Raw genomic sequence first — 9113 nt, 5'->3', positions numbered from 1 at the left:
GTGTTTGAACCCTCTCCTGAAGGAATTTGAGATCTCATTATAAGAACAAGCCTTATTTTTTACATCATTCCCAGAGAATAATTCCTACATATGAGCAAGATTATGATCTTGTGATATGAACTACTAAGTGCTGGAGCAATTCAAAGTTGTGGAAAGTTAAGTATTGACTGGGACTCATCGGATGTCTTGATAAAGTACATGAAAATTCAATTGAAGTATAAAGAGATTGGAGTGTTTGTGGTTTCTTTGGGAAGGCACCATGAGAATATTTAAAGTAGGGGGACTCTGTGCAAAAGTGCATAGATAGCATTGACAATGAGAAGTTTAGCTGGCAGTAGTAGATTGACCTGGTATGGTGGAATTGGAGTGTGGAGGTCCTAATATTAGGGAAAACTATTGTATAAATACAGGATAAACATCCTTTTTAAAAAAGATTTTATTATTTATTTATTTGACAGAGAAAGAGCGAGAGAGAGAGCAAGCACAAGCAGGGGGAGTGGCAGAGGGAGGGAGAAGCAGGCTCCCCACCGAGCAGGGAGCCTGATGTGGGGCTCCATCTCAGGACCCTGGGATCATGACCTGAGCGGAAGGCAGACGCCCAACCGACTGAGCCACCCAGGTGCCCCCAGGATAAACATCCTTAAGTAATATTCTCTAAAAACACACAATAGAAATGTGTAACACAAGTGTTTTTTACTTTGTTCTGACTTCTTCTTAGATAAATATTCTGATGTTAACACATTATCATCACCCTATTAAGATTTATCATTCAACTTATTTATTTAGTTAGGAGTCCAGATTTATCTAACATTAAAATGTAGAATGTAGTATGAATTATATTGGAACTTAAAAATTATTTGTATATTTTATTGAGTTCAGAGAGTGTGGCTTTAAGTAAGCTCTCTAATATCCAGTTATCCAGCTTTTTTGGTAACAAAACAACCTTTAAAATGCATAGCAGCTACCAACACTGTCTTGTAATACATTAGGAGTCAGTGACAGCTATCTGGTATAATCTTAGATTTATAACTCCTTATAGAATAAATGCATTGAATATTCTATACATTATTTCTACAGTGTGTCTAAAGTTACTACTAAACAATGATGGAAATATAATCAACATAGATTTACATTTTATTGTATAGTTTCTTAACATAAATCTCTGTAAATTTCCATTTAACATATATTTGGCCTATGAATGACTTAGAAGATTATAAGAAAGAGGAATGAGAGGATAAATGACTTGGCTAGGATAAATTGAGGCAAAAATAACCCATCAATAATAGTTGATGTCTTCTTAAATTCCTGAATATGCTTTCTAAATTTATCATGAACTTGACTCAAGTGCTTGTCAATCTTTAAGAGTATTAATTACTTGGAATTTTCCATGCTGCCTTTTTTGACTTTCCACTCATATATTCTATTTTTTCTTTTCTTTTTATGAAATGCTTCACAAATTTGGTGTCATCTTTGTGCAGGGGCCATGCTAATCTCTGTATCATTCTAATTTTAGTATATGCATTGCCAAAGCAAGCACTCATATGTTCTATTTTCTTTTGCAAATGCATTTTTGAATCTTTCTGATCAAGCTCCTAATTTATTAACACATGTGTAAATTTGTTTTATCCCATCTAAATTAGCAACTAAGAAACTACTCTTTGGAAATCACTGTAATGGGTACTTTGCATATTATGGAATATATCCTCTTGTTTGTGTACAGACTGTGTTGATTATACAAGGCAACCCATTCTATTTCTTTTTATATTCCTCTACTTGAGAGGTTAGCACCTATCTACATTTCCTCACTCTGAGCTTACAAGATAGAAATCCCTTGGGTCCTTCCACTTTGTGTTGCTTCCTTTAACTCTTGGCAGGTCCAGTTCTGTCTCTGGCAGCTGTTGGGGAAACCTCTTTTTTAACATTCCCTGACAGGCCCTGGGATAATTCTGGAAAGTGTTACTAACTTGCCCTTCTAAACCTCTGGTGCTTTCTTTCTTTTGCAGATGTTTTGCTGTGCTTTTCATAACTATAAATGTATTTCAGATGAAACACAGTAGTTTAGGTTGCTGCAGGCTTTCTCATGCTAAGGTTCCAAACAAGTTTTAGTAGCTAGCTCCTAAGAAGGCTGGCAAAAAGCCTTGATTGCTAATTCTGTACTAAACTGCTTTTCACAATGGGACATTTTATAATATTTGATACAGTCTTTAAAGCAAATAATTTCTATCTTATATTATTACTGCTTGTATCATACTCATTCTCAGCTTTAAAAAGATTCCATGTCTGTACTTTCATAAATGGGCTTGATTTTATTTAAAACTCTAAAGAGAAGTTAGAGGTTTCTAAGGTGATAAGGATGTTATGATGGAGAAACAGGTGAAAGTGGTATCAGTAAGGTCAAGTGAATTGATACATAAATATAGTAAATTGTGCTTTCTGGAAACATTATCTCTATAAAGGTGAAAGTTTGTTTTCTTGGCTGTAATTTGTAAGTAGGTAGAAGGAATGCTACTTGGGTAAAATTTGAGCAGACAGACTCAGATGTTTTCAGTGTGTTTCCAGTGTCCTAGGATCAGGAGCTAGCTCAGCAGTCTGGTGTGAGGTGACAAAGATGGGCTCAGAATCTCACAAAAAAATCTACAGTGCAGTGAATCCAATGCCAGATAATGGAGAGTACATCACATGCGTGACAAGAAGTGGAATGCCACATTAATGAGGAAATCCTTGACAACAGAACCTGAACTGTAACTGCTGATGGTTACTTTACAAGTCACATCGATCTGCTAGTATTGTGTCCAATTATTTCCCACTTAGTTATCAAATAAAATTTTTTAACATTCTCACAGAACTGAGCTGTATTTTACTGTTTTATGACTCACAATTTGTCAACTAAGTTTTGTTGGTGGATTTCTTCTTATAAAGTTATTTAGATCATAAATAATGACACACTAATAAATTGAACAATTTATTGAGAAAACATGGAACCTCAATGTTTTTTGTTAGTTTTCATGAGTTATATGAGTTATAAACATATAAGTTATTCAAATGAGTTATATCCCTCATTTTAAAATATATTCCAATATATCTATGATTTAAAAAAATCTTTAAAAATAAAAATAAATAAATAAAAAATCTTAATGAACTAAAAATGGAAAATAATTCAATAATATGATAAATGCCAACACCATATTTAACAGCAAAACATTGGAACATTATTTTCTAAATGTACTCATATTAACATACTCATTCTATAGTATGTTAATAGGTTTATGATAATGAAGGGTTTTGTGGTTAAATAAGTTTGGGAAATGCTGGGTTTCATAGTTAAATAAGTTTGGGAAATGCTGGTTTAAAGTTTTTCTTTTAATGTAGGACTACTCAGAAACTTTACTATGTTAATATTCACTGGGGCTATCTAAGATAAATAAATAATTTGGTTGTATCACAAATGTATTTGAGCACAGAAATTTTTTTCTAGAGCATCTCCAGCAAGCAGGACCCTGAGGACTGTGCCTTGGCAAACACTGACACAAATTTCAGCAGACACGAGTCAGTATGTACTAACCTTCTATCAGCAGTACTCTTGTCTAACTCACTACAGACAGGTGTCATGTTAGTGATATGGTTAGATGTTATTGTGCATTAGATTCAGCTGGAGATGTTTGTCAAAATTCAGATTCCTAGGCTCTACTTTCATTTAGCAGATATAGCCTGAGTTTCAGGGATCTACATTTTATCAAGCATCAAGTGAGTTTTCTGCTGTAGGTGTCTATAGTTTATACCTTGAAAGGCACCATATTAAAAAGCTTGGGTCAATGAATAAATAAGAAAAGATGAATGTATTATTATTATTTTTGTTATTATTATGTTATGTTAATCACCATACATTACATTATTAGTTTTTGATGTAGTGTTCCGTGATTCATTGTTTGCATATAACACCCAGTGCTCCATGCAGAATGTGTCCTCTTTAATACCCATCACCAGGCGAACCCATCCCCCGACCCCCCTCCCCTCTAGAACCCTCAGTTTGTTTCTCAGAGTCCATAGTCTCTCATGGTTCATCTCCCCCTCCGATTCCAGCCCTTCATTCTTCCCCTCCTGCTATCTTCTTTTTTTTTTTTTTTTTAACATATAATGTATTATTTGTTTCAGAGGTACAGGTCTGTGATTCAATAGTCTTATACAATTCACAGTGCTCACCATAACACATACCCTCCCCAATGTCTATCACCCAGGTACCCCATCCCTCCCAACCCCCACCACTCCAGCAACCCTCAGTTTGTTTCCTGAGATTAAGAATTCCTCATATCAGTGAGGTCATATGATACATGTCTTTCTCTGATTGACTTATTTTGCTCAGCATTATACCCTCCAGTTCCATCCACATCATTGCAAATGGCAAGATTTCATTCTTTTTGATGGCTGCATAATATTCCATTGTGTATATATATATATATATATATATATATATATATATATATATACCACCTCATCTTTATCCATTTATCTGTCGATGGACATCTTGGCTCTTTCCACAGTTTGGCTGTTGTGGACATTGCTGCTATAAACATCGGGGTGCACATATCCCTTTGGATCCCTACATTTGTATCTTTGGGTAAATACCCAGATGCAGAAAAAGCATTTGACAAAGTACAACATCCTTTCTTGATCAAAACTCTTCAGAGTATAGGGATAGAGCGTACATACCTCAATATCATAAAAGCCATCTATGAAAAATCCACAGTGAATATCATTCTCAATGGGGAAAAACTGAGAACTTTCCCCCTAAGTTCAGGAACATGGCAGGCATGTCCACTATCACCACTGCTATTCAACATAGTATTAGAAGTCCTAGCCACAGCAATCAGACAACAAAAAGAAATAAAAGGCATCCAAATCAGCAAAGAAGAAGTCAAACTCTCACTCTTTGCAGATGATATGATACTTTATGTGGAAAACCCAAAAGACTCCACCCCAAAACTGCTAGAACTCATACAAGAATTCAGTAAAGTAGCAGGATATAAAATCAATGCACAGAAATCAGTGGCCTTCCTGCACACCAACAAGACAGAAGAAAGAGAAATTAAGGAGTCGATCCCATTTACAATTGCACCCAAAACTGTAAGATACCTAGGAATAAATCTAACCAAAGAGGCAAAGAATCTGTACTCAGAAAACTATAAAATACTCATGAAAGAAATTGAGGAAGACACAAAGAAATGGAAAAATGTTCCATGCTCATGGATTGGAAGAACAAATACTGTGAAGATGTCAATGCTACCTAGAGCAATCTACACATTCAATGCAATCCCCCTCAAAATACCATCCACTTTTTTCAAGGAAATGGAACAAATAATCCTAAAATTTGTATGGAACCAGAAAAGACCCTGAATAGCCAGAGGAATGTTGAAAAAGAAAAGCAAAACTGGCGGCATCACAATTCCGGACTTCAAGCTGTATTACAAAGCTGTCATCATCAAGACAGTATGGTACTGGCACAAAAACAGACACATAGATCAATGGAACAGAATAGAGAACCCAGAAATGGACCTTCAACTCTATGGTCAACTAATCTTCAACAAAGCAGGAAAGAATGTCCAATGGTAAAAAGACAGTCTCTTCAACAAATGGTGTTGGGAAAATTGGACAGCCACATGCAGAAGAAAGATGAATGTACTATGTAATTTTTTAACTGGAAGTTTAATGACACTGTGTTTTGTGCTGGTCTCAACCCATCAATAGTTAATGTGGTTGGACTAGCCTTTGTGATTCTTATTATGATTGCAAGATGCTCTTCAGCAACAACCTTCAGAAGACTTCGAAAAAATAAAGGTTTATTACTTACAAGACTGGAAAATTACACAGCACATCTGGACCCATACAACAAGGTCACAGGTAGGGAAAGAGAGCACATTGGGCTGGAGGTTCTGTTTTATTGGGGTTGAGGGTGGGGGCCAAAGGTTTCATGAGCTCAATTCTATTGGCAGTTTTAAAGCATAAGATTGGGAATTTAAAACATGGAAAGAGAAAAGGCAAGTGGCTCACATCGTGTTATTAAAATGAGCCAAGATCTCATAAAACAAAGGAGCCTTAGTTTGGGGATGATGTGAGAGGGTAGCCTGACTCTTTATCTAGTCATATGGCTGGCAATGCACTTGCATTACAAAACAAAAAACAACAACAAAAAAACCCCAAAACAACTGTCATGTCTTAACATTACACACTGATATTACATGTTGAAACTGGGACATTATGAAAGTTTATTGACAAAAGGGCAATTAGGTATGGATAAAGACTCTACATTCACTTGACTTATATATTATATATCTTTAATACTCATATGCCAAACAGGGATTCACTGATTCACTATCACTTTAAAATATTTGTGTAATCTGCACTTTAGATTATGTGGCATATAACTGAATGCAATGAAGATGCCCCTTCTCTAGTGAACTTCAACTTGCACTTCTTCCAGCAATGATTGCAGTTTTCTTTTTTTCTTTTCTTTTTTTTTTTTTTTTAAGATTTTATTTATTTGACAGAGAGAGACACAGCGAGAGAGGGAACACAAGCAGGGGGTGTGGGAGAGGGAGAAGCAGGCTTCCCGCCAAGTAGGGAGCACATTGTGGGGCTCGATCCCAGGACCCTGGGACCATGACCTGAGCCGAAGGCAGACGCTTAATGACTGAGCCACTCAGGCGCCCCTTATTGCAGTTTTCTACACATAGCATGGTATTTTGTGCTTCATGCCTCTGCTCATGCTATTCCCCAAGTCTAAAATGTCCTTTTTCTTGTTTCTTCCCCTGGCTAATTTTTTCCCTGTTAAGTATGATTGTGTATGGGTGGTTTGGAATGAGCATAACTTATTTATTTAGCTAAATGGACAATGATTGAAGCTGGTAAAGTATGTATGGATGTGTAGTTGATGGGACAAGAATAGTATTTGTTAGTCTGAAACAGGTTACTAAAGAGCCTAAAATTCCAAGGCAGGTTCAGAAGGACTCAGGTGATTCAAGAAGCTATAGATATACAGCAATTCAGGAAGGGATTAGTACGAGGAAGAGAAACAGTTGAAGTTGTACTCAGTTTCCAAGAAACTCTTTTTCACGTCAATGAATTTTGCTTATTATTGAATCAGATTTGCTTGTTTTTTGGTAAGAATTTCATTCCTTTTTGATTAATTTTCACACCTACATGGGTCTGTCTCAGGAGTAGCATTTTACTGTGCATTAATAATGATTCTTGGTTATTGACTGAATGGTATGGTTCTTTCTACCAGGTAGACACACATCTTTGGATTTCAGTCAAAGTATTTTTAATTATTCTGAAAATAAAAACAAACACGATGCTTCTCAGTTATTTCAATTATCACTACTTTTCAATCTTCAGCTAAAGAAAGCAGCATATCTTGCCATCTCCCTTATTCACATTTAATGCTACAATTTTTGTCAAGATGCCAAATGTCTGCCATCATAGGCATATATTGATAGGTGGATTGTGGTCATAGTGTTTGATAATGAAGAAGAATTCTATTAAAGTTTTTTAGAGATGTTGGACTTCACTCCTTTCTAGTATGAGACCTATTTCCGGAGAAAAGTAAAGAAAGGCATTGCATTTAGTTATGATTCATGAATGTCAGGATTTAAGTGTTTTAGGGCTTTGTGGGAGTGGAAGATGTAGTGGAAACAGGAAGCCAGGCTGCGTAAGCACACACATAACATGTAATTAATTGACTACGGACATGAGGAAACCTACAGAAAACATTAGAAAATACTATTGTACATGAAATGTATTAACATTAATATCGTGAACAGCTGGATGGTTAGATGTTTGATAACGAAGCAAGTAATTTTAATTTGATCTAAGCTTCAGCTTGTAATTGAATTTATAAGAACATGGGAAAATTAACAAGCAGTTTCTGGCAATTCAAAAACAATATTTTGGCTCAGAGTCTAAGCTTCTCTCTTAATTTGGGAAATCTAACTGGATAAAGATGGAGCAAAGAAAAATCATGCTGTAATACCAATGGCAGCAGATCTATGCCTCTGATTTTAAATAGATGCAGATTGTCATTGTAAGAAAAGTTACTATTCCTTTGGACATAATCATATCTTACAGTGACTAACAAGTCAGCTCTAATTATAGATAGTTGGTTGAATCAGCTACATGACTTTTTCCTTTGTGAAAAGCCAAGAATATCATGTAGAATCATTTTTCAAAGACCTTCAATGTGGAGCAGTCTGCTGAGGTCAGAGATGAATCTTCTTTGTTAATGGACCTCAAAAGAACTTGGCAAGAACTTTTTTTTTTTTTTTTTATAATGGAACTTCATGTCTTTTGACTTGGGCTGGAGAAGACTCATGTGTTCAAAATTGCTGCTTCTTACAAGAAATATAAAAGATCATTTGTTTTCTTTACCTGAAAAGAGTTCCCTGAGCAATCACATTTGTATCCCAGTAACTTCAATGTATATGCTAACCTGTTTTGCATCCTCAGATGAAATACTTTATCATCTTACTCCATCATTCAGTAGAACAATGCAAGGCAAAACAGAATATTCTGTGGTGGAAGACATGAATGATACTCTGGAGAAGAGGGGGGCCTAAAGATGAAGTATAGTTTTTCTTCTCCCTGCGAAGGTGATGGATCTCTTTTGCTTCTCTTTTTTCTTATAAAAGAACATATTCACTTGTTCTTACCCAGTTCCCAAATCACATCAAGCTGAAAATTAACTTTTTCAAAAACTGATGGGCCAGATTTTCTCAAGGAAGAAAGTCAGCTCAACAGTCATCCACCTCAAGTTTCCCTAATTATCTTTATCTTTGTTGATTTTCCCCTTTATTTGCATTCTGTAGCATCTTATATACAATTTGAATGCATTATAAGACTTATTTTTATTCTTTTCTTTTGCATGTGTTTATTTTAGATCTCATTTTAAATAATAAGCTTGTGTAGGGCAAGTATTGTCTCTATACTATGTTTTGTATCTTCTATAGCGTCTAGAAAACTGCCATGTATACTATAGGTGCTTAATAGAAATGATTAGTAAAACATGTCCATAAATGTCCTTGGATAGCCTCTATATTGGCATAGAGCACTTCCAAGACTATTTA

General features: G+C 35.5%; 1 pseudogene; it reads right to left on the bottom strand.

The window, feature by feature from the left end:
• Positions 1–1434: 1434 nt before the first annotated feature.
• LOC123851501 (U6 spliceosomal RNA) lies at positions 1435–1535 on the bottom strand (annotated as a pseudogene).
• Between the last annotated feature and the right edge of the window lie 7578 nt (positions 1536–9113).

This window comes from Mirounga angustirostris, unplaced genomic scaffold (genome assembly GCF_029215605.1).
Source record: "Mirounga angustirostris isolate CCGP_5_RB_7025 unplaced genomic scaffold, mMirAng1.0.hap1 SCAF_11, whole genome shotgun sequence".
NCBI lineage: Eukaryota > Metazoa > Chordata > Mammalia > Carnivora > Phocidae > Mirounga > Mirounga angustirostris.
The sequence above is the reverse complement of the archived record's forward strand: the minus strand, read 5'-3'. Positions and strand labels throughout refer to the sequence as shown.